Source organism: Ursus arctos, unplaced genomic scaffold (assembly GCF_023065955.2).
Source record: "Ursus arctos isolate Adak ecotype North America unplaced genomic scaffold, UrsArc2.0 scaffold_2, whole genome shotgun sequence".
NCBI classification, from domain to species: domain Eukaryota; kingdom Metazoa; phylum Chordata; class Mammalia; order Carnivora; family Ursidae; genus Ursus; species Ursus arctos.
Genome location: NW_026622874.1, coordinates 59,227,180 through 59,253,867, shown reverse-complemented (window position 1 = coordinate 59,253,867; position 26,688 = coordinate 59,227,180). Strand labels below are relative to the sequence as shown.

The window sequence follows — 26,688 nt, the reverse complement described above, 5'->3', positions numbered from 1 at the left end:
CTTAGTGTTGAAAGGGAGGATAAGGTCAGGACCAAAAAAGACATTTTAAGACAGCTTGCTTTATAGTCTAAAGTGTAGACTAAGCTTTAACCAAAGGACAGGGGAGTAGCACTTACCTACAAACCCAGAGTTCTCACCATGAGAATGCTGCTCATGTCTTTTGCTATGTCAGGCTGATCTGGATGAATGAGCTTGTTTTTCTTCAGGAAATGTAGGAGTTTGGTGTTGGGGAGTGCAGAGGGAGAGGCCGTGGGGGAGGGAGAGTGTCGAATACACTTAAAGCTCTCTCCCATGCCACCTCCGCTGGGCAGGAATGTTAGCTCCCTAGACATGGGCACCAACCCCAGAGCTCTAAATAGCTCTGTGAATTGAGGAAGCCTGCCAGCTTCCAGCCGTCCGCTAGTGGGGCCCACAGTGCTTCTTCTGGGCTGTGTCCATGGGAGCCAAGAACGAAAGCAAGACGTGTTTAACTGTGTTCTCAGTCTCTCTTCTTCCCCACCCCCCCCAGTCCCGTCTCTTTTTCCACCTCATTTGCCATACCCACCCCTCCCCCCACCCACCGTGCTCATTCCAACTTCTTGGAAATCAGGTCAGGGCCCTAAAGAAGGCACCTGTTTCTTGGTTTTGGTTTCTGGGTGTTTTTTTGGGGGAGGGTGTCAGATTGTGCACATTTTGTGCAGGAGAGTAGTTAATTTTTTCATGCATTTTCCACACCATACTGACTTTTCTCATGCTTCTATCCATATTGTGTACTTCAGAGCTTACTAAGGCTTTCTGTTGTGACATCAGAATTAGCAAAGTTAACTTTAAATTGACTTTTGTGATCACAGTTTGGACAGCTGCAGAAGACCAGTTGAACTATTGGTTATAGAACAGGATATTAGTGGAATTTTTACTGTTGCCTGGGACAAGAGCCACTCCCGTGCTACAGTCAAAAGAGAACTGCCAGCACCAGGGCCCATTAATCCCCTCAGAGTTTACTGTGAGGAGCTGAACAGGCTGTATTACCGACAGCCATCAGCTAGCAAACAGGCTATTATAAGGAGATTACTGGGGAGAGGAAGAGGGAAAGCCATTATTCATTCTCTCAGTAGGAGGTAATTCCTTTCCCAGCCCTTCCCACCTGGTAATCTCTCACCTCCAGTATTTAAATGAACAGGGTGGGGTTCCAAGAACACCATCCTAGAGAATGGAGTGCCTATGCCGGCAGAGACTGGCAGCTCACTCCCCAGCTGGATTTGATGACCCACAGAACCACAGAAGAGTTTCCATCCCAGCCGTTTGCTGCCACGGGGGTGGGGGGGTGATGATGGTGAGGGATTTCTAGAAAAGCTGGTTACTCCATGTCATCTTGAGAGAGAGAGAGAGCTGAGAGGGAGACTTGCAAAAATAATCCAAGGCTAGAAGACAGGAATGAGCCTTAGTGTGGTGAGTGTGCAAGGGAATGGTGGCCAAACCCATCCTAGTTCCCCTTGGCCCTTTGAGAGTGCCAAAGAGAACCTCAGCAGTTTCCTGACTCTTATGTGAAGGACCAGAGGGCTTATATAAGGAAGCAGAAGCCATGGAAGACTCTAGGTCAAATAAGGTAATACTTCACCAAAATAGGCATAGAACCATAGGCAGGGTCAGAGGGAGCAGGGACAGAGAGATCTGATCGAAGGGGAACTTCCTCATGAAAAAAACACATCTATCTTTCTTTCTTTCTTTCTTTCTTTCTTTCTTTCTTTCTTTCTTTCTTTCTCTCTCTCTTTCTCTCTTTCTCTCTTTCTCTCTTTTTTTTTTTTTAATTTTTTTGAGAGGGAGAGAGAAATTGAGAGCATGAGCAGGGGAGAGGCAGAAGGAGAAGCAGACTGCCTGCTGACCAGGGAGCCTGACTATATCCCAGGACCCTGGGATCATGACCTGAGCCAAAGGCAGACACTTAACTGACTGAGCCATCTAGGCACCCCAAAGCAACACATCTTAAGAGCAGAGGACGGCAGGAAAGCATGGAACATCACTGGGCAGGGAAAGACCAGCAATGGCCACACAAGCAACAGTTATATAGGAAGAGCTCTGTCTCTTCTATTTTCCTTTGATCGCTCAACCTCAGAGGGGTTAGATATTGAGAAGACAGGGAGGGGAAGTGTATGAAACAGGACTATGTTCCCCATTCCGCCCCAAGGGGTTGGAGAAGGAAAAATGATAAAGCAGTTCATCCCTCTCATTCTCCAAGTCCCTTGGAGTCTAATGAGGGAAGGGTTTAAATTGTATATGAGATTGGCACTTCTACGTGGACTGGCCTTTTTATAACCAAAGTGGCCAGAAATGTGGAGAATCTGCCCACGATATCATTAAGGGACAAGAAAGGAAAATCAACAAAGACAGTGATTGGAGATGTAAAATTGTCATTCCCTTATCGTGTCCTGCTATCACCACTAGGGAAAGGGGAAGTTTCCACTGCTCATTAAAACAGTTATGATTAAAATAAATTTTACAGAATGGATTTTATTTATTTGCACTCATGCACTTTTCTATCTCTGTTTTATCTGGAGGTAGCATCCTTGTGTAGTCAAACACATCTGAGATCAAATAATTCTGTCATTTAATAGGATGCATGACTTTATTCATTAATTTGTCAAAGCCCCTAGTTTCCTTATCTGTAAAAAGGTTAATAGTATCCTTAGCATAGGACTTCTAATAGAATTGAATGAAAGGATAAATGAAAAGTGTGCATAGTAGATGCACGATAAAAGTTAGCTCCTGGTTTCTAGCAAAGATGGAGTAATAGGAACTAGATTTACTCTTCTATATGAAACGATTTAAAAATCAGACACGATTTATGAAATGATTTGTTGTTGTTTGCTACATTGGACATCAGGCAGATAGTATGGCAGTCCCCAAAAGAACAGAAACATACCAGGTGATCCCTATGATTGCCACAGCAAGTACTGCCTAGGAAGAGGTTTCAGTCCACATTGCAGGGAGGGGCAGCCAGGCATGGATTCCCTGAGTTGAGGAGACAGAGCTAGAAGTCCCGAAAAGCAAGGCCGCCAGCATCAGCAGGGTGGAGTACCAGATCCAGAAAGCTCAATGAATCCCAAGCAAAAGAAACATGAATAAAATGACTCCAAGGGATATGAAGTCTAACTGCTAAAAAAAAGTAACAAAGAAATAAAGACAACAATGACCAATATCAGAAATAAGAGAGAGACATCACTACAGATTCTACAGATATAAAGAACTAATAAGAGAATATTGTAAACAAGTTTATACCAACAATTTGGCAAATTAGATAAAAAGACAAATTCCTTGAAAGACATAAAATGCCAAAGATCATTTAAAAAGAAATAGATCAACTAAACACCCTTAAACAGATGAAAGAAACTGAATTTGTGGTTGAAACCTTCCTACAAAGTAAACTGAGTTATTCTACCAAACATTTAAGGAAGAAATAATACCCATTTTACAGAAACTCTCCCCGAAAATTGAAGAGGACGCATTACTTTACTTTCCAGTTCTTTTTATGAGGCTAGCATAACCCCAATACCATAACCAGAAAAAGACATACAAGACATAAAAGACAACTATAGAACAACATTCTTCATGATCATAAATGCAAAGTTTTTTAAACATGGTCTATCATGTAAAATATATAAAAAATGTAAAAAAGACAATTCATTGTGACCAAATGTGGTTATCCCAAGAATGCAAAGGTGATTTAACATTGAAAAATAAATAAATGTGGATCATCATATTAACAGACTAAAAAACAAAAGTATATAATTAGTTCCATAGATAAAGAAAAAGGATATGATAAAATCCAAAATTCCTTTTTGGTAAAATCTCTTAGCAAACCGAGACCAAAGGGAACTTACTCAGTCTCATAAAGGATATCTATAAAAAACTGATGACTGGCAATCATGCTTAATGGTGACATATTGAATCCTTTCTCATAAGATCATGGATAAGGCGAGGATGTCTACCTTTACCACTTCTATTCAGCATTTAGATTAAATTTAAATTTAAAAAAGCAGTAAAACCACTCTTGGCATTGGTGACCATATAGAGCAGTGGAAACTTCCATGCAGTGTTGCTGGGAATGTGAAACTGTATAGCCATTTTGGAAAAGAGTTTGGCAATTTCTCATAAAATTGAACATATACTTACATACGGCCCAGAAGTTCCACTGCTAGATATTTAACCAAAAGAAATCAAAGGATGTACTCAGCAATAAAAAACCCCCAAACGTTGACATATACAATGGCATGAATAAATCTTACAGACATGATACTGGTGAAGGAAGCCAGATATAAAAGAGAAACTGATTCTGTATATTTGAAATATTAGGACAGATGCAATTACTCTGTAGTGACAGAGATTAGATAAGTGGTTGCCCAGGTTGAGAGGTGTGGATGAAGACTGATTGCAAAAAGGAATGAGGAACTTTCTGGGGGAGACGGAGGTGGTGATTATATGTTGCATACATTTGTCAAAACCAACAACCTGTGGACGTCAACTGTGAATTTTGAAGTATATAAATTATACCTCAGTAAAGTTGATTTAAAAAAAAACTTATTTCATCTTGTCAAAAAGATGTAGGAGACTTCTGCTTCCACCATGAAGGATCGGCTTCTATGAGAATTGCCCTTCTCCCTTCAAAACCTGGAAAACTAGACAAAATATGTAAAACAACTGTTTTCAGATCTTGGAAAATAGGCGGTACAGGTTTGTGATCCCCTGGAGATAAGATACAAACAAGGTGAGCTCTGTGCCCCACGTTAGTAATCTGGAAGCAGTTTTCAGGCTGCAGTGCAGGAAGGGGCAACCAAAACAGAATCCAACTATCTCTTTGAGTTGAGCATTCAGAGAAAGGCGTTTGGACAGGCTGGGATGGCTGGGTGTGCAGAACAGAGTACCAGACAGGAGGTAAATACCCGGTGGGGAGCAGGGGGTCCAGAGATCTGCAAAGGGGTCCCTTTGAGTCTTTGGTGATCTACTCATGCAAGGATGAAATGTCCAACAAAACTGTGGATTAATAAATAAAATGGGGGTACACTCATATATTAAAAAACTACTTACCAATAAAAAGAACTATCAATACATGAAACAACATGGATTACTCCCAAAAGCATTGTGCTAAGAGAAAGATGCCCATACAAAAGACTAAATCTGGGTGATTTCACTTAAAGAAAATTCTAGAAAAGGTAAACAAAGTAATAGAAAGCAGATAGAGGCTGCTTGGAGCCAGGGTGGGGAGCACAGATGGACTTGAAAGGACAAGAGAAAAGTTTTTGGGGGTCCTGTAGATGTTCTAATCTTGATTGTGATGGGTTTACATAAATGTTTTCATTTGTCAGAACTCTTCAAACTGTGTACTCAATATGGGTGAATTTTATTGGATGAACACTAAACCTCAATAAAGCTGATTAAAAAAAAAAAAAAAGACCTAAGAGACTTTCCAAGATGGCAGAGGAGTAAGAGACCTTAGTTTCGTCTGGTCCCAGGAACTCAGCTAGACAGCTATCAAATCATTCCAAACCCCTGTGAACTCAACCGGAGGTCTAAGAAAAGAATTGCTGCAATTCTACAAGTAGAAAAGTGACTACTTTCTGCAAGAATGACAAGATGGAAAAACTCACCTTAAAAAAGAGAACAAGAGGCAGTCCTGACTGCCAGGGACCTAATCAGTATGGATATAAGGAAGATATTGGAACTAGAGTTCAGAATAACAATCATGAAGATACTAGCTGGGCTTGAAAAAAGGATAGAAGACATTAGAGAATCCCTTTCTGGAGAAATAAAAGAACTAAAATCTAATCAAGTCAAAATAAAAAAGTCTATTAATGAGATGCAATAAAAAATGGAGGCTCTAACTGCTAGGATAAATGAGGCAGAAGAGAGAAGGCAAGGGAAACAAAGACAAAAATGAACTATTGGGACGTCATCAAGATAAAAAGCTTTTGCACAGCAAAGGAAACAGTCGACAAAACCAAAAGACAACTGACAGACTGGGAGAAGATATTTGCGAATGTTTTATCAGATAAAGGGCTAGCATCCAAAGTCTATAAAGAACGTATCAAACTCAATACTGGAAAAACAAATAATCCAATCAAGAAATGGGTAGAAGACATCAACAGACATTTCTCCAAAGAAACATACAAATGCCCAACAGACACATGAAAAAATGCTCAACATCACTTGGCATCAGGGAAATACAAATCAAAACCACAATGAGATACCACCCCACAGCAGTCAGAATGGCTAAAATTAACAAGTCAGGAAATGACAGATGTTGGCAAGGATGTGGAGAAAGGGGAACCTTCTTACACTGTTGGTCGAAATGCAAGCTGGTGCAGCCACTATGGAAAACAGTATGGAGGTTCCTCAAGAAGTTGAAAATAGAGCTACCCTATGACCCAGCAATTGCACTACTGGGTATTTACCCCAAAGATACAAATGGAGTGATCTGAGGTGGCACCTGCACCCTGATGTTTATAGCAGCAATGTCCACAATAGCCAAACTATGGAAAGAGCCCAGATGTCCATCGACAGATGAATGGATAAAGAAGATGTGGTATATATGTACAATGGAATAGTACTCAGCCATCAAAAGAATGAAATCTTGTCATTTGCAACAATGTGAATGGAACTAGAGGGTATTACGCTAAGCGAAATAAGTCAATCAGAGAAAGACAATTATCATATGATCTCACGCATATGTGGAATTTAAGAAAAAAACAGAGGATCATAGGGGAAGGGAAGGAAAAATAAAGACAAAGTCAGGGACACAAACCAAAGAGACTCTTAATCATAGGAAACAAACTGAGGGTCACTGGAGGGGAGGGAGGTGTCTATAGGGGAACTGGGTGATGGACACTAAGGAGGGCAATGTGATGTAATGAACAGTGGGTATTATATAAGACTGATGAATCACTGACCTCTATCTCTGAAACTAATCATACACTATATGTTAATTGAATTGAAAAATAAATAAGTTGATGAAAGGAAAATAAATAGATAAGTAAATAAAATAAATCAAACTGAAAAAAAAAGACATAAGAATCATTATGAAAAGGCTCTACAGACCAACTATATTTGGAGGTGGCTTCAGTAGCAACTCATTACCCTGAAAATTAACAAAGGGAGAGGATCAAGCATCTACACTCTTTCCTGTATAGACTATATTTTCAAGGTAATGAAAGAGTAGATGAAGGGAAGATTTTTTAGGAGTCTTACAGCAGCTAGATGGAACGAATGATAGCAATAGGAAAACCATTTTATTTTATTTTTTAAAATTTTATTAGAGTGTGAGCAGGGGGAGGGGAGGGGCAGAGAGAGAGGGAGAAGCAGACTCCCTGCTGATCAGAGAGACCCTGACTAGGTGGAGGATGACAACGTGGGGCTCAATCCCAGGACCCTGAGACCATGACCTGAGACAAAGGCAGATGCTTAACCAACTGAGCCACCCACACACCCCAGAAAACCATCATTTTAAAAACTCTATTGAAGTCATGGATCCAGGCAACCCTCCTCAGTGGTTACTAAACCCACTGGTGGAAGGTCGAGGGGGGACTTCATAATGGAGGCATCAGCCGACACCCCTTCAGCCCATTGTTCACTCTCAGAGCCCTAAGAAAGGGAAAAGCAAATATTTTAGTCATCGTGAATGCACTGAAGAAATATACTGCTAACACATATTTTTAACCCAAATCTAATCAAACCTTTAGGTCTGACTGATAATTCATGGAAATGCGAAGAAATGAATCAACAGCTTGAGAAAGCCCAATCCAGAAGGTGGGTCTTTTCTAAAGAATGATCTGATTTTTCTGACAAATCTATAGCAAGGGGAGAAAAACTCAAGTATGGGCCGCTGGTAATAAAATTTAGTCTTAAGAGAAATAACACCCAAGGAAGGTGTGGGTTTCTTTAGATCCTGATTCCCGCAAACCAGCTGTGAAAAGCACCTTTGGACAAGTGGGAAATTGGAACAGAAAATGGGTATTCCGAGATTTCAGGTGTTTTGTTCATTTTACTGGTTGTGATGATGTGAGTGAAGTCCTTACCGGTTAGAGGTACAAATTGAAGTGTTTACGGATGAAAAGATGTGAGCTAGTATTTTGTGTTGGTTTTAAAATCCTCCAGTAAAAATGAAATAAAATACTAAAATAAGCGCATCTGTGTCTGCGTGTGTGGGAAGAAATGACACAAAAGTGGCAAAATGTTGATAAGGGTTGAAGCTGGGATGTGGGCACAAAAGCATTTATTTAGATGAGCCTTTCTAATTATGAACATGTTTTAAAGTTTCCATAACAAGCACTTAAAAAATATTTTTTTTTATGAGGCAGCCAGGTTGAGGGAAAGACTTCTTATATTGGCGTGATCAGTACATTTTTACCTGGGTTTTAAACAGCAATAATGGAAACCAGAAAACAGTGGCATATCTTCAATGTTCTGAAAGAAAATAAGTGTCAACCTAAAATTCTGTGCACGGTAAAATGAAGACATTTTCAGACAAATAAACACAAAGTAGATTTTGTTCTGCCCTAAATAAAATTCTAAAGGATGTACTTAAGGCAGAAAGAATTGTTCCTAGATGTAGGACCAAGATGCAGGAAGGAATGAAGGGCAGAGAAAGTAGTAAATATGTGGGCACATGAAAATGGATACAGGCTGTATAAAACCGCGATCTGGAAAATAAAATATTTAATGCACTGTAATTAAGCACTGAGCTTTCAAAGAGGTCGGATGTGAAGTGTTCTGAGGTTCTTTTATAGCCCAAGAAAAGGATAAAGACTCTAATTAACATTATATACCCATAAATTAAAATTCATGTCATCATGTCTGGGATAACTATTAAAAGGTTTATATAAGAGCGTATGATTTACAAACCAGCACAGGATAAGAATCGAAATGGAAAAAACAATGAATCTAAAAAGGGAGAGAGAAAGATGGGGAAAGCAGAAAATACAAAATAAAATGGAAATGTAAGTCCAAATAGATCAGGCATTGTTTATATAAATGACTAAAGGCTCTAATTAAAAGTCAAAAATTGTCAGACTGGATGTTTTTTTTAAAGAGTGCTACTTGGCACTAAAATGATTATAAATATAAATACAAATGGAAATGAGGAAATCATGTGAAATTTCTCTATTAAATAATGGTTACTGAGATGATCCAAATATTTTAATATTGTCCCCCAAACAAGAAAAACTTGGTATTTCTAAGGTGACATTTGAAATAAGTATAAGAAAAAACAGACATCCAGAATTGCAGTGGAGAATGTTAATTCACCTATATCAGCCATTGACGGAATCAGTTAAGAATCAGTACGGCCATGGGACATCGGAACAGCACAGTGGCAAACTTAACCTTATGCACATAGAGAGAAAATCACCTTGCTTTTAAGAAAGGCTCCTGGAAGCTGCCACAAGATCCTTCCGCTTACAATTCATTGACTTGAACTTGACCTGGCTTCAAGCAAGACTGGGCAGTGTTTTTGTTTTTTGTTTTTCTTTTTCTGGACAGCTATGTGCCCACCTGTTTTTGGGATTTCATTACTTTGGAAGAAGGAGAAACTTCTGTTAGGAGACAACCAGTAGTCTGCCACAGACACCACTGCACAGAAACAGCTAAGAGTTACTGAATGTTCACCACTCTTAATACGTGACAGGCTACGATCAAATAAGCACTAATTGGTACAAACGTTATTATAAATGCAAATGCAAAGTCTAAAATCACTGGCAGTGCTCTCTTATAAGGTGGCTTATCCAGATGGTCAGAATATGTTAATATAATTTTTTTAGGTTATATTTGAAACAAAGCACAAACACATGCATGCTTGCTTGCTTTTCTTTTTTTAAAGTCTTTATGTATTTATTTGTCAGAGAGAAAGAGCACGAGCAAGGGGAGCTGCAGGCAGAGGGAGAAGCAGGCTTCCTGCTGACAAGGAGCCCCATGTGGGCCTCGATTCCAGGACCCTGGGATCACGACCTGAGCCAAAGGCAGACACTTAACCGAGCCACCCAGGTGCCCTGCATGCGTGCTTTCTTACAGAGAAGTTCAAAATGCCCGCATTGTGTTTACGGACACCAGTTTGAAAACACCTGGCTCAGAGAATGAGGCTCACACGCACACATTTTCAAGATACAGCCTTGGCCTCATCTCTCACTCTTCCACATCGCTCCTGGGCTGTTTGCATTTCTCCAGAGACAACATGAATTCTTAAGGCTCTACGTTTTAGCAGACACTATGTTTCTTCTCTCGCTGGCCCGTTCTCCCTCCCTTGGCTCTTCGTCCCCCTTGGAGGAAGAGGAGGGTGCCAACAGGACAGGCGGGTGCCCTGTATCTTTCCAGAGGGAGGCAGGCACACTTTTCTGTCTGCTCCCTCAATGCATGTAAAACACATAGTGCACTCAACATTATTATTACTACTACTATTATTACTACACCCTCCGACAGGAGCCATTTTTGCACTGCAGTTTTTGAAAATGTCAGTATCTTTTTTTAAAAAGATTTTATTTATTTATTTATTTGATAGAGAGAGACAGCCAGCGAGAGAGGGAATACAAGCACGGAGAGTGGGAGAGGAAGAGGCAGGCTCCCAGGGGAGGAGCATGATGTGGGGCTCGATCCAGAACACCGGGATCACGCCTTGAGCCAAAGGCAGACGCTTAACCACTGAGCCACCCAGGGGCCCCCAAAAATGTCAGTATCCTTTTAATGATTGATTTGTCTGTTTCTCCCCCTGGTGTGCATACTCCTTGAGAGAAGGGTCTTGGAAAAATTCTTGGTGTCTTCAGCATGCAGCCCAGTGCCCGACTCATGATAAGTGTTCAGTACATGTTTGCTGAATTAAAACTTGGTTAGGAAAAAATAGTCAGCAAGTTAAATAATCTCCCCTGAAAACTTACATAATTTGAACTTTTAGTTTTCCTATTAATTAATAACCAAGAGGACTTTAGTGCTTCCCTTATAAACTGAAAAGGTGAGAGTGTTTTTAAGATAATGCCAGATGTCTTACTAATATTTTGAGCTCGGAAAACCATAGCCTATAGGGTATATCCATGCTTGTAAAGGTTATCCCGTATTAGTTGTAAGTTGACTCATTTTCCCCTTTCATCCCCCCTCAACTGGCTCATTCTCGATTTATAGCTGAGCTTTTGTCTATTTTATATTAAAACAGACATGTTGGGAGCTTGTTGGGCAGCCTTTACCAGAGAGGAAGGGGTGCAATGAGGTGCCCAGGACATATTTCTTTGGTGGGGCTGGGAGGGCTAAAGAAAGCGGGCTGGTTAACACCTCCTTATTTCTGGTAGTGAGACTTCAGCCTTCACCACGGAGTGATAAGGTAACAGTCGTGGCCACCCTTATCAGGGAAAAAGCACACAGCGTTATTGAACTAATACACTCCTTTTTTTTTTTTTAAAAGATTTTATTTATTTATTTTGACAGAGAGAGACAGCCAGCGAGAGAGGGAACACAAGCAGGGGGAGTGGGAGAGGAAGAAGCAGGCTCCCAGCAGAGGAGCCCGATGTGGGACTCGATCCTGGAACACCAGGATCACGCCCTGAGCCAAAGGCAGCCGCCTAACGACTGCACTACCCAGGCGCCCTGAACTAATACACTCCTAATCTCCCCATCTGTTTAATGGGTAATTTTACACAGTGTGTGGATCTCCGTGGTGAAAGAGTCCTGTGCCACCCACCCCACCTACAAAACCAAACATCTGCCTCTCCTCTCTTGCTCTGAGTGCTCAAGAGGGTCTGTATTGGTTTTCTAAGGCTGCCATAAGAAGGTGGGCGATTTAGAACAACAGAAATGTATTCTCTCATAGCTTAGGAGGCTGGAAGTCTGAAATCAAGGTGTTCACAGGGCCATATTCTGTCCTTGGCCTCTGGAGGAGGAATCTCCCAGCTTCCGGGAGCTCCAGACCCTCCTTGGCTGGTGGTGGTGAATGGCCGAGTCTTGCGTCCATGCTGTCACGGCTCTCTCTCTTTCGTGTTTGTTTTTGTGTTTCTTCTTGTCTTTATAAGGACTCTGGGCACATTGGATTAGGGCCCACCTAATTCAGTATCAGCTCATCTTAAACTGATTACAACCCCAAAGACCCCATTTGGAAGTAAGGTCACATTCATAGGGACCGGGGGTTAGGACTTCTATCATTTTGGGGGCCATGGTTCAACCCATGATGGGGACTTTTAAAGAAGCCCTATGGAGCCCTTTCTTTTGGGTCAGCGTTACTCGATTTTTCATTTCCAATTTTTACAAATAGGTAATTTGTATATTTTTTATAGTAAAAAAATTTGCTGTAATTTTGATGTTTACTGTATTCATTACTGGGAGTTACACTATTTTGATGATCCAACATATATCCCGTTAATCTATTTTAAAACCTCCAGTAACATGACACGTGTCTCAATCTACCATCTTCTCCACTTGATTTACTTATTTCTGTTGCCAATACTCTGATTTTTCCAGCTGCTTAGCCTCCTCACCGTCACTGATTCCTCTTTTTCCCCTTGACCTACTTGTCCATTACTAAACCCGCTGAACCTGCCTGGGAGAACATCGCTTGCTTCCATTTCTTCCTGGACACTCACTGCCTTCATGCTTTTGATTCCTTATGCCTAAACCATGATAATGAATTCCTATCTGATTTCCTGACCTCGGTCTCTCCTCACACACACACACACACACACACACACACACACACACCGCAATTAGTACTCACGTGACCCCATTGTTTAAAACCTTTCTAGGATATGCCTTTGATAAATAAAAGATATGCTTTAACCTGGGAGAATCAGAAGCTTGACATGGAAACATAACTCTATGGCGTTGGTGATAGAAGAGTGCATGTTCCTTTTGTCTTACCAATATGGCGTCCAGGACACATGACATTTACAGCAATGTACTCGATGATCTCCAACATGCCCAAGCATCCAAGAAAAGAATAATTTTGTCACTCACTACTTACGAGGGTAGAAAATAGAATCAGTATAACTTCGAGGGATATTGAATAAATATTGATATAAAAGATTTTTGAAGTGATGCTTAATATTTGGTAGGTATGACATTAAGATCTGCTTCATGCAGTAAATTTGGAAAATATGGAAAAGTGTAGGTAAAATACTGAAAAAAATGACCTGTGGTCTCGTTAACCTATTAACACTTTGAAATGCTTCTGTCTAGTTTTTAAGGAGGAAAACTGTCTAATGAAATGCTTTTCTATCCAGGCCACCACAAACCTCCCTCCCACCCTTATTCCTAGCTCATCAGTCTCAGACAATTTTAACTTGGCCGATACATGCCTATTCCATGCTCAGTGTTTCCCATGAATTCTTTTCTTCTGTCTAGGGGCTGAGTTGAGGAGTTGAGGCTTCCTGTCCCCAAACCAATCTTCAGAGGAATTGGGGTCCTGAAGATTTTCCAAACCATCTTGAATCTTCTTGCGCCACCTGCTGGAGAGAGGGGAAGGGGGGCGATCACAAACCAGCAGCTCCTGTGAACCTTCCAGAAGAGATCTTCAGGAGTAGGATGCAACATCGTGAGAGGAGAGGGTCATGGCCACTCTCCATCGAGACCCACAGGCCTCCCCAAACATTCCAACCTTCCTTCTTGCTTCTTGGGAGATGAGTTCAATTTTGAACTCAACTACCCTGTGCAGAGAAGCTGATGTCCCTCTTTTTATGATCCCATCTGACCCAGTCCCAGAAATGGACAAATTAAAGATTGCCTTGACTTTAAAGCTCCATCCAACCTTCCCTCTATTAAGAAGAGAAGCCTGGGAATGGCTTCGGGGATGCAAACAACTGAACTTGGAAGCTCCCGGAGGGAAGCGGAAGCAATGAGGGCAGAGTGCATATCAGCTTTGCCCATCATGCAGAAGATGGACATACCCATTTCAGGATCATCCCTGCGCATCTCTCTCTCGGCTTCCAACCCATCCTCATTTCCTCCATCTTTGCAATGGGGCAGCAGTTCACAGGCTGTAAACTCCCCGGTTATTTATCAAAGAGGTTACTATTTGAGAAGCTAGAGTCCTTTCTTAAGATTTCGCACTTCTTGCCCTCATGTCTGCTCATTTCCTTTTTTAAAAAAAATTAGAGAGCGCACGAACACGAGTTGGAAAGGGCAGAGGAGGAGCGAGAAAGAGCTTGACGCCGACTCCACACTGAGTGCGGAGCCTGGGGCTCGATCCCACAACCGCAGGGTCATGACCTGAGCCGAAACCAAGAGTCAGATGCTTAACCGACTGAGCCACCCAGGGGCCCCACATCTCCTCACTTTATAAGGATCCCAGAGTCAGGGATTTGCTTCTGCCCTTGGTCAGCCATTCTGGAATTCTGTCACTGCCACTGTCAAGAAGTTTCTCCCACATCAACTGCTATTCTTTCTGGGTTAATTCAACCTACGTGCCTTGAGCCGCACGCTGTGCTCAGTAGCAGGAGAGCTGCGGACAAAGGTAAGAACAACCCTTGCCTTAAGGAAGTGAACATCAAGTTGAGGGGAGTAGCAGGTAGAAAGATGAAGAGACTCCAGAATTAAGTTTGTGCACCTCTCTATGCTCCGTACCAGGATCATGGAACAAAACAGGTCACACGTTTGGGAAAATTATCACCAGAGAGAAGTGAGTTGAACCAAGTGCCACGTGTTCTGGAAATCAGCTAGAAGCATCTGCGTTAATGTGGGACCGTTTGTAATTAAAACCAAGAAAAGAAGGTCAGGGTTACTATTTTGCAAGTGGAGCTAAAAGGTTTTTTTTGGGGGGGGGGTTGCTTTTACAAGGAATACCTAGGTTGGTCTATACAGTCATCGGAAGAACATTAGTCTCTGAGGCACCAGCCATGTTCACATTTTGGGTGAATTAGGAGGGAAATACCCCTGAGAGGTGCCTTGAAGCTGAAGCACCTGCTTTCCTCTCCAGGCTCCGCCCCCTGCCTGCCCACGTGCTCCCCCTGCCCACCCACACGCCCTAAGCCATCTCTTGCTTCCTTTCTCCCTCCCAGGGACCAAGGCTCATCCTTTCCCGATTCCAAATTCAGCAAGATTTGGACCAAAGAGAATGCCTTGGAGATTCAACTGAGGTCCGAAGTGGCAGAATTTTCTTTCTTTCTTTCTTCTTTCTTTTCTTTTCTTTCTTTTCTTTTCTTTTAGATTTTTTTTTTTTTTGAGAGAGAGAAAGAGAAAGAGAGCCAGCATGCGTGCATGAGTGGGGGGAGGGGCAGAGGCAGAGGGAGAGAGAGAGAGAGAGAATCTCAAGCAGACTCCCCACTCAGCACAGAGCCTGATGCGGGGCTCCGTCTCACAACCCTGGCATCAGGACCTGAGCCGAAATCAAGAGTCAGTCACTCAACCAACGGAGCCACCCAGGCACCCCCAGGCGGCAGAATTTTCAAGACACACGAAGAGTTTGGGGTGAGTTTGTTATTCTCTCAGGTAGGAGGGTGTGAAGGTGGGGAGGGTTTGAAGACAAGACTCAGGGATATGAACACAGCTGGTGAATGAGAGGGCTTCTACTTTAAACACCTGAATCTTCAGGCCACGTGTATGTGTGGGCAAGGGGTACTGACTATCACTGATGATGATGACGATGATGATGATGGTGATGGTGATAATGATATCCAGTCCCTATTCTGCTTTCACAGTTTTTGGAATCATTCTAAAGGTGTGTTGGAATTAGGTTGCATGGGCTCCAGAAATGACCGTAGGCAAGAAATTAGTTTATGGTTGGAATTTCAGTCGGATGCGTCCAGTTAAAGCTCTTCTCGTGAAAACCCGCTGTGGTTGCGGCTTCTGAGTCTGACACGGGGGGGCGCTCCTAAACCACTTGCTGGGCGTTCAGGCCTCAGAGCGGTACTCAGGCTCCGGAAATGCTGGGAAAGCCAGGCGGGTGGGGAGGGGGTGCGGGCTGGGCCTAACCGTTTCCCACCAACAAGGGACCCTCCCCTCCCTTCACCTGTTTCCTAGGTTGCACACTTGCCGGCCCTGAAGTCCTCCAGATCCTGTTTTGTGAAATGGGGCTTTCATTTTTTAGTGTGATTTATGCTACAGCAATGTGTTCTCATGATAGAAGTTGGGATACAGTCAAAACAAAACAAAACAAAACAAAAACCCAACTTTTTTTAAAGGAATTAACTGTGCCACATGATTTAGTTTTCTCCTCTATGATGTTAGGGTGAAAAACATGACCTTCCTGTATCAACCAAAGAATTACTTCTCTAGGGCCCTGCCCAGAGGCCCGCATCTCAGCTCTTCGTTCTGAACCTCGTAAGGCATTTTGAAGCTAAGTTCATAAAATAACAGAATGAAAGGACTTTTCAAAAACCCTAAAATGATGATTGTCACAATAAAATTTGCCTGGGCAAGAGGTTTAAGTTCTTTTAAATTGCTAAGGACTTTCTTGCTATCACTTATTTTGGTCCTCAGTTCCCTCTTGATGAAGTTTGTCCCCAGTTCCTAACTGGCCGATACTGGTCCTCACCGGGTGGAGGGGAGCAAACACCAGCAGAGCTGTTCGGGCTCCAGACAGAGCCCCTCTTAAGCCACGGTTCCCTCTTTTCTGTCTATCTGAACATTGGACGAGCACCTGTTTCCGCTTCAGAAAAGAGCCTCCTTTGCTCTCTGAGCCGTTTCCTCCTGCCTGGGCTTGCTCCAAGGGTTTGCACCTCTGACACCTGTCCTCACGGTCCCAGCCATAGTGGATGCAGACTGAACTCCTTCCATTTGTTGGCTCCTTATTTTATATATAATATATATTAATAGAATATATTATTAATATTTAGTACATAAAATATTAACATAATTAGGAATATGTAATATTATTCTAACACTAACAATATAATATATATTACATAATATATAGACATATACGTAATATAGAGTGAGAGAAACGTGTGTGTGTATATATTATATATAACAGGGAAAACAGCCCATTCATCTTCTTTGGTTTGTTTTGTGCTGATACCCTTTATTCCTTATTTTTCTATTATTTTGAGGAACGTCCTCTCTTCTTAGACATATGTCTGATTATATAGTTCCTTTTTCTGGACTTAAGTCTGCTTTCCTAAGAGCTCCATTGGCCCCACAGAATCACCTTTTTTGTGTTAATAGACTCCGAGCTGACAGTTTTTCTCCCACATTTCCTTCTCCATAGAGGACCGATATTTGTCTGTTTCTACTTCTCCAGTTCTTTTTCCTTAAGCCGTCAAATTTTAGTTTGTAGTAGCAATTTTCCCTTGTGCTTCGGGAAGCCAAACCTGTGAGCTACGAGAACACAGGAGATGTAATTTAAAGAAAGTACGTATTAATACAAATGAACGTCTTAGCAATGTGTCCAGCACGTAGGCGGCACCCATCGAGTGAAAGGCGTTATTAGCAGTTTCCCACCCAGTTTAATCCGATACACTTCAAATGCCAGCTCGATGCCCAACAACTTTGTACTGGAGATGTGAAAATAAATAAGTCACGATCTCTTTGAGAACCTCGAAGACTAGAGCAGCAGACAGGCATCAGACTCATCATGAAAAAATAAAGTGATCCCTCTAATGAGGAATTGCTGGGGAAAGGGCTGAGCGAGGATAAGAATCAGGAAGGTGTTTGTAGAATAATGACCAGTAGCAGTTGCATGTCTCGTAGGGAGCAGGTGCTGTTTTACGTCTTTCCCAGGTATTGGCTTATTTGATTCATAAAGCAGCTGTGTGAAGTAACTACTGGGGAGTCGTCATCCTCACACTCCAGGGAAGGGAAGTAAGGGGCTGACAGGTTAGGAAGCATCAGCTAGGGGTGGGATTAGAACCCAGGCGATCCGGCACTCCGAGGTGGTGATCTCCACCATTCTCCTGCTTCCAGTATGTTGAAGAGGTGGGAGGGGGGAGCAGGAGGGCCTTCCAGGATGAGGGGACAGGCTGTGCTAGTTATGGAAGCAAGAAGAGACACGGGGTCTTCACAAAAGCCCAGTTAGCTGTGGCAGGATGGAGCCCGTCATGGGAGGACGGGGCTGGGGACACTCAGGACTTCTCAGGACCTTTGTCCTAATCTCCTATTTTGGGCACCCGTCCTGGGAAAGGGAGGCACATTTGGATACCATGCCACCTGAAGCAGAGGAGGGTAGAATTCGCTCCTGCGTGTCCCATCCTCTATATGGCCACCAGCCCTTGGACACCACATGCAGCCCTCTGTGGGTGCACGGAAAGAGGGCTGTGGGGGTAGGCACAGTGTTTTCTCTGTAGCCCCCAGAGCGTCTTCCTCTCATCTAAGGCCTGGGCTGTCTGTGGAGGTGACTACTGCCAGCGCAGGCGGCTACTTTGATTACAGTCCTGGACATTCTGGTATCTCTCATCTGGTCCTGCTTTACACCAAGCCCCACGTGTAGCCGTGTCCCTGAGAGGGTGATTCCGGGGACGTGCGTGTACGTGCCCCTTGCAAGTAGGCGAGAGAGGATAACAGAGCAGGGGTGGGATGGCAGGAAGGAGCCTGCACACCTTTCCCAGAACCTGCTTCAGCCAGCAGCCTGTGTGCCCGTGTCCATGTCCCCACATTCTTCTCCTCCCTCGGTCCCCATGGGAGCAGTGTCTTGTGTCCCAAGCAGATGCTTCCTAAGTGTGTGATTTCCAGCTTGAGACATGCAGGCTGGGAGAGGCTGTCGTTGATAACTAGATTCAGCTGCCTGTTATGGCTATAATGGGCTCTCAAGTCCAGATGGCTGCCCCTTGGGCCAACCCGCATCTGGCTGAGAATGCAGTGAAGCACGTAGCGGCCGGGCGCGGGCCTAGCCCTCCGGCAGATGTGAAGGAGGGAAGAACGCTCTCCATGTGTCTGGGATCCTTTTCCCCGCTGCCCTTCTGCCCCCCACCCCTACCTCTGACCCCAATGCATAAAGACCAAAGCTAGAACTAGACATCTGGTTCCGTGCCTCTGATTTCTGCTTCCCTGCCTGTGATGGCAGGATACAGGGGCTTTCCTTAGGGAAAACTTGCAAAACTTCCAGTTAAACTTGGCCAACAAAAGCCTTCTGAGGCTGGCATCAGTCTATCCACAGGGTTGCCCTTTGGTTGCATGAACAACCTGAAAGATCAGATTTATTTCCCATTGACCGTGGAGACCGTGAAAATGTCTGGACGATCACCAGGCACAGGGAGCCAGTAATAGGCAGGTGCCCTATGCAATCGGACACGACAAATCAATCTTCGGGTGTGGATTTTGGGGAATGTCACTGCTGTGCAGAGCCAGTGGTTTTTAGAGTCGAGACGTGCTGCAGCCATCACGTAGCATTCCCATCCTACTTGCCTCATTATCCAGGAAAGGATCTGAGGTGCAGAAGTATAAAACTTGCCCAAAGCTGCACAGTTAGAAGCAGAGCTAGGATCCAAATCCAGATTTCCTAGCCCAGAGCTTGGTGTTTTCTCCCCACAGCACACCTGGACTTACATTCCACCCTCCAGCTGCTGTGATCGACTCGTTTCTCACAGAGTGAGGGCAGGCTGTGGTAGACACACGGTCACTGGCAGAGAAAGTTACACAGTCACAACCCGGGGTGATTTTGAAACGCTATTCTCTCCATAACCCACGATGGAATACCTATTGCATGCAGTTCCCCTACTTCACTGGCGGCCGGGGCTCGGGAACTTGGTTCTCTGTGGTCTCCTTGTCCTGGTGGAAGCCACGCTTGGTTTCAAACAGAATCAGGATCAGGGACATGGGTACGGCCAACATGTGTGTCTTGTCATTCAGTGTTTGGATTTGGCCGTTTCTAAGTTCTTGATTCCTCTTATTCTGTCCGCTGATGCCTATCCTCCCACCCACCTCCTGATCTCCAATTTAGGGCATGATCTGGATCCCTGCTTCGTATCACTGATTGGTGCCGCGTTCCTTCCCATACTCTGATCCCAGTCTGCTTGCTCTGGTGTTGCCTTTCTGCCTCCACACTCAACCCATCACCCTCTACTCCTCGAGGTTTCCATTTTGCGGCTACCTAAGGCCAAGTAGCACATCCCTTCCTTGAACTCAAGGCATATAAGCCCTGGGCTGAGTCGTCTCTGACTGAAGCAAAGTGCACAAGTGTTCTTAGGAACAAGCAAGGCTCACTCTCGGGCGGAGCTCCCCGGAAGTCCAAGTTAACTTACTGACACAGTCTTTGATGCTAACATGATATGGGACGAGCTGACAAAAGAAGAGTGAAATATTAGTGAGAAAGTGACTATTTCAAACCATTTTAAACTTTGTTCTGAGGTATTGCTTTTAAAACTGATGATTGTTTAATATTTGTTGATTTTACATGGTTTGATAAATATATTTTTATTTTTGTTTTTTATTTTATTTATTTTGTTGAGAGAGAGAGAGAGCCGATGAATGACCTGGGGGGGAGGTGGTGAGGAGGGGCAGAGGGAGAAGGAGAGAGAGAATCCCAAGCAGGCTCCATGCCCAGCACAGAGTCCGACGTGGGGCTTGATCTCATGACCTGAGCCAAAACCAAGTGTCAGCTGCTTAATCGACTGAGCCATCCAGGTGCCCCAATATATTTTTATTTTTAAAAAAGGAGTAGCAAATTTATGGTAACCTACGTACAGGTTTTGAGCACAGGGTCCCCCCCCCCCCAGACTCAGTGATTGAGAATGTATCCAGGAAGGCGGGCCCACAAGCACAGAACTCTCACCTGGCAGCAGCCTAAGTTTTTCTGTCAACATTTTGAAAGGCAAGTGATTCCTTGAAAATTTACTCTTCAAGGTCGAAGTGGCTGCAAATGCCAGATGGAATTCCCAGAAGGAATTCTGAGACCTTGTAGAGATCAATTCTTGACCCCTAGCCCAGTGGTTCCCCAACTTCGTTGCACATTGGGACCCCCTGGGGAGCTTATAAAAATTCCGATCACACCCCCTACCAGCAAAATTGAATCTCCCTAGGGGTGAGGCGAGGCCTCTCTAGAGGCCTTGTTAAAACACAGATAGCTGGGTCTCACCCCTGGAATTTCTAATTCAGTGGGTTTGGGGCAAGGCCCAGAAATTTGCATTTTTAACAAGCATCAGGTGGTACTGATGCTGATCTGGGGGCCACACTTCGAGGACCATCGGGCCACTCCGTACATCAAAAGCAATGGCTCTTATTGTTTATAACATGGTTGTTGCGGAAGCTGATGAATGAGCCCTGCCTTGAACCGACATTTATCCTTATACCTTTTGCATGGTGAGTATTTTTGCAAAACCAAAACTGAAACCAATTAGTCCTACCTCTTACGTATTCTGTATCTGTGAGGCGGTGACAAATACACCTGCCCCTTAAAGGAAAAACATTACATTCAAACACTTGGAGTCCAGCTTTTCTATCACGGGTGCATTTTCCTCTAGAGGTGAGAGATCCGTCACGGCGGTGTCACGGGCTAGTGTTTCCGACACCCGGTTTATTGCCCCTTAGACAACAATGACGCATTTGTGCGGAGGAAAATGCTCGTATTTTCTAAAACTAGATGTCTTGTTATGTTTCCAAGGAATCTTGATAGAGCTCTCTTTTCGGGGAGTTGATGGCTGGATTTTCCCTTGGTGGGAGCTGTTTTTCTCTCTCAATGCTTGTGGGTGGAGGGAGACATCCATCAGGGTCTAACAGAAGTTTATCCACAGCAATCCTGTCCCGGTGGCCCAGGCACGTGGGGAGAGGGATTCCAGTTCAACTGGACCTTGCTCCTTTCCTGTTTCTATTTTGGTATTTCTTGTAAACAGACTAGATCGGATTGATGCCATCCATCCATCCTCCAGTCGTGGCCTGCTGGGGAGAGGAATGATCCAGCCCCAAGTGTCTGGGGCAGGTCTGTGCTCTTCTCCAACAGGCCAGAACTGGATTCTATTGGGCAGCTGCCCTTCGTGGGTTCAAACCAGGAGAGTTTCTGCAAGCAGGCAGCAGCTGGGCCAAGCTAACCATTTTGATCAATAGAGCCTCTACTGATTAGGGATTTGCAGAGACGAGGGGTTGCCGGGTCTCAGTCATGCTGTGCATAGTACATCATTATGTTGTTTGCCTTCCTCTGACCTTATGATTCAGGCCCCAGGGAAAGTAGAGAGCGGGAAGTAGGTGGTTGAGGGAGACTGCTGCGTTCTCTGGCCCCTGCTTCACGCAGGTTAGTCCTGGCTGGTTTGTTGGCACTTCTTGCTGTCCTTCAGCTTGGAAAAAGGGAGGGGTCTGCAAGGGTCACCAACGTGAGGAGCCCTATGGACTCCCTGACGACGTAGGCAGAAGAGGCCCCCCCCCCCCGCCCCAGTACAGAAAAGTCTGATTTTTCTCTGACGTTCCTGAAGGCTCTGAGATATGGCCTTAGTCCTGCATCCAAAATCACGGATAAGACGTGAAGTCCAGTTGTGCCAAAGGGGGGCTGGCAGCCTGACCTGACTCAGTGTGGTCATAGAAAGTGGCACATTTTCCCTTCACAAATAACTCTGGACCCCCATGTCTGGCACCACGCTCAGCCGTGAAATGATAAACACGCTTGACCTCACGAGGCTCGCGGCTTTCAATTATTACCATGTTTATCTCTGTGCTCAAAATAAATTTCTGGAGAATTCTGTAAAGCCAGTGGAGGAAAAACCCCACATTCTTCACCATGTTGTAATGGCTGGTGTCGTCACTTTTTCCTCCCACGTTTATTCCACACCAAGTGTGTTTCAACTGTGGGCCACGTCCTGGAGATTAAGAGGTGCACAAGCTGCATTTCCTGCTCTCGAGGGGTGCGTGGCTCAATGTACAGGTGAAACTTAGAACCACAACCTCTTTAGGACTATTAGGCTTTAACTGCTTTATAGGTGGAATCTGGGAACTTTCTTTTTGGAGAGGTGGCCACTGTCTATCAGGAAGAGCAACTATTTAGGTCTATTAACCAATGTCCCTCCCGTTCCTCCCAGCCACTGCCACTTCTCACTCCTTCCGCCAACACCTTTCTGCCCGAGTCACACAGCTGGTCTGTAGGAAATAGAAGGCTGGCCAAAAGCTACGGAAAAAGTAGATTGTGCTGGGGGCCTCTTTACCTCATCAGAAACCTCAGCACAATTGTGTAAGATCATTCCAAGTATCCTGGGGAGTTATTTGCCTGTGGATAGCCAGTAATAATATTTACCTCTGGGGTGAGTTGGAACAAGTGAGATGAGATGGTTTGGTTTGAGTTACAACTCTTTTGGAAAAGCGCAGAACGTCTCCATTCGTCCCCTCCTGTTGGGGATGGCTGCATTTTTAGATGGGGGTGTCCTGTGTGGCAACGGGAATCTTAACACCTACAAGGAAGCACTGGAGAGTCGGGTGAAATGAGACATGGTCTCGAGTCATGTTTATTTTCCAGAATAGGAAGTTGTCCCATGGCTCGACATGCTGCGTCCTACACATCATGGCCAAAGAAATTACCCCAACATTGGTTTTGATGAAGTTAATTTTCTGTTTAGAAAACTATTCCCCTGTTTTTCTAAGGCTCTGTGTTATTTGTTGAATTAACAAGTCTTACACTGGTATTTTCGGCCCTTGCTTTCATCAGAACGTTCCTGAACAATATTTCCTCTCATTATTTCCAGTTGTGTGGCAAATCAAGACCATCCGGGTCTCAGGTCTGCTTACTGTTACTATTATCACAAAGGAACTGTGAAAGGATCGAGACCTGTAGGGCCACTTTTTGGAATTTAATAATACGTAAACCCCCGTGGTATAACATTTCATATGGGCACGGTATCGTTATAGGTAAGCACAGATAGCACCTGAGAACCCTGGCTTGTGGGGGTCATGGAGTCTAACCATATTTCTGTAGGAGAAATGGGGTTTTCCTGAAAGGTGATTGGAGTTCCTATGGGCAATCGTCCTACAAAGTGTTGGGGCTCACTACATAATCCACCAATGCAGGGTGAAAATGGGGGCCCTGGGCAGGGATGGGAAATCAGTCTTCCCTTTCCATGGTCCACTGCCCCGACCGCTCGTGGACAGGCAGACGTCAAGGGATTGCAACGTCGGTGCGGAGAATTGGCAAGATCTCCCCGCCAGCCCCCTGCCTGTCACCCTGCTCGCCTGCCAACTGCCCAGTGTGTAGGGATGGCTGCTGCTCTGGCCTGGCCCGGACACCCGCCCCTACTCTCCTGTCATGCCTAGGATCCCCCTCATCCCCCCCATTCAGATGGAGTGGTCACCCTGGGCCGAGGACAACAGCAGTCATGGGGCAGGGGTGAGGAGAGGGAGGGCAAGAGCCTGCCCCACGGAGCTGGGGAGGTGACAGCACACGCTCCACTGTCCTGTTGGACTTCACTCACAAAACATACATTCAAAGATAAAATTATTAAGAATTTCAAGATGGTCGCCACAGAGCATTAAGCCCCAAGTGCAGAGCGCTTCTGCCTCGAGCACATGCCCATGAAGCCAGCCCTGGCAGGGCTTAGTCTTGGGACGGAAACAGGCAGGCTGGCTGTCCCCCCTCTCTGGGCCAGAAGGAGACAAGCCCGGGTTCCAGGGTATCGGGAGGCCGGTCCTGGCTCCCAGCGCATGGTAGGCCGACAAGGAGAGGGACAGGCTGACACCCGCGAAGGGACTCTCAGCTCAGGCTATCGTTGTCCCCCCTTGTCTGGCTCTCGCTTTCCAGGGCCTCTATTACACCTGGTCAACTGCTGCCTGGAAGCAGAGGCTGGTCCTTCCGATGCGGCGTCGGGAGGTCAGTAGTAGCCTGACGCTATGTCACGATGCCTACGACGTTCCCCGCACTAATCTCATCGCGTGGGGGTTGTATCATCTCGCGTCCTCACAAGGGGAAGCATGGCTATAGTACAATAACGTATTTCGTGAGAGAGCAAGAGAGAGAGAGAGAGAGAGCATGCACATTCATATAACTTCTGTCACAGTATATTGTTATAACTGTTCTATTTTATTATTAGTTATTGTTTATCTCCTACTGTGCCTAATTTATAAATTAAACTCGATCACAGGTATCCATGTATAGGACAGAACCTAGCATATATGGGGTTCGGTATTATCCGCAGTTTCAGGCATTAGCTGGGGGTCTTGGAATGGGTCCCCTGTGGATAAGGGAGGCCATGGTAGTTCGGTGAGTCCAGGCTCGGCTTGGGATGGTGCGCCCCAGAAGGAGCCGTATTCTCTCCCTCGCTGTCAGCAGGCATGGAGTGGGTGGTTCAGAGAGGCCACCAGCGAGGGGCAGCACAGGGCCTCGGCTTTGGGCAGCTGCTCTTGCTGCAAGTGCGGGGTGGAGATGGCTTATTCCAGCATCCCGGGCAGCGTGGCAGCCTTCTACAGCCCCCAAGGACTGCACGAGCATCTCGTGACCATATTTCTGTAGGAGAAATGGGGTTTTCCTGAAAGGTGATTGGTGTCCCTATGGCCAATCATAGGATGAAGCTGGGAGAGGAGCTGGGAATGATCTAGTTATATTTACCACGAAGCACACAGGGAGGTTTGAGAATGCATCAGGAAGGAAGAGCTCTAGGGAAGGACTGGACCTCTTGTTAATCTGAGCACTTCTGAGCGCTCGTTATATGACAGACCGTGTCTGAAGAATGTTTCATGCGTTCATTGCATTCTATAGGACAGGACTGTTGTTCTCCCCATCTTACAGATGGGCAAACTGAGTGAGAGAGAGAGGTAACTTTCCCAAAGGTCACACAGCTGGTAGGTAAGTGATGGAGTTAGAATCTGGCTCAAGCACTCAGGTCCAAAGCCTGCACTCTTCCCCGCTGTCCAGTCCTGCCCTCTCACTGTGGGGCACGGGGCTAGGGGCTCTGTGTACACGGTAGGGGTTGTATTGTGATGGATGGGTTTGCATTGCCGTTGTTTCTTTCCAAGAAGGTACGACTGGATCTACTGATGATATGCTCTATAGTTACAGGCTCCAGTTTTCACACATGTAATCTCATTGCATCCTTCCACTGACCTATGAGCTGGGTAAGGCAAGATTACTATACAGCGGTGGCTCTGCCAGGATCTGCTCTGTGACTTCGGGCAAACTACTTAACCTCTCTGAATGTCTATTTACTTTGTTTTGCCTCCTCCTTGCGGGTCAATATGTTATTTCAATTTGCATTTTTGAGATGCACAAAAAATAAGTTTATGGAACTCCATTCTTATCTTGGAGGACCCCTTAAACTTTGGGGTTCCAAATGGGGCACATCGATCAGTTCCAAGCTATAGCAGCAATTTCTTACTCTTTCTAAAGGGTTTCCTATTTGTTCCTGCCTTACATCCTGGGGGACACCATAGAGCTCCCACGGCAACCACTGCTACTTGTCCTGCAGCTCCTGGATTGTGAGGGGGGAGCCAGGGAGGGGAGGGCACTAGAGTGGGCTTTCTCATGTGGCAGAACCACTGCATGATTGGAGACAGGAAGTAATTGAATATGCTCTTAAGTATGGGTTTATTGACCATATCAAATGTACTTCTGCTTTCTCCAAGTCCCAAATTCAGGCTGTTTTTCTTCTTCATGCTTAATTACAAGCGTTTTTAATTAGATGAATTCCATTAATGGCCTATTAAGTTTCAATTTAGAGGTCACATACGAACACTGGCAGCCCCATCACAGCTTGGGCTCGGTGCAAAGTGACCCGGGTCTGAGCTTCCATCTGCTTAATGTTGCTTTGCCCATTAAGGGAAGTTAATGCCTCCTAATTGTTTGCTTTGGGAGAGGAGCCAAGTTGTGCCCCTTTCCTCAACCGCATGTACTTTCCCAGCTGCAGTGGGAGCTGCTGGGCAGGG

The 26,688-nt window shown here is 44.8% G+C and overlaps 1 protein-coding gene across 3 annotated transcripts in view; it reads left to right on the top strand.

The window, feature by feature from the left end:
- The window catches only part of HSD17B7 (hydroxysteroid 17-beta dehydrogenase 7), a 74,468-nt gene extending 58,160 nt beyond the window's left edge, over positions 1–16,308 (top strand). The window contains exons 11-14 of one of the 3 annotated variants that reach the window (XR_008960280.1): positions 7,710–7,776; positions 13,339–14,446; positions 14,991–15,068; positions 15,305–16,308. The gene's annotated coding sequence lies outside the window, so the exon portion shown is untranslated. Of the gene's footprint in view, positions 1–7,709; positions 7,777–13,338; positions 14,447–14,990 lie in introns of all 3 variants that reach the window. The other 2 variants (XR_008960281.1, XR_003321215.4) reach the window with 2 other exon arrangements.
- The last annotated feature ends 10,380 nt before the right edge of the window (positions 16,309–26,688 follow it).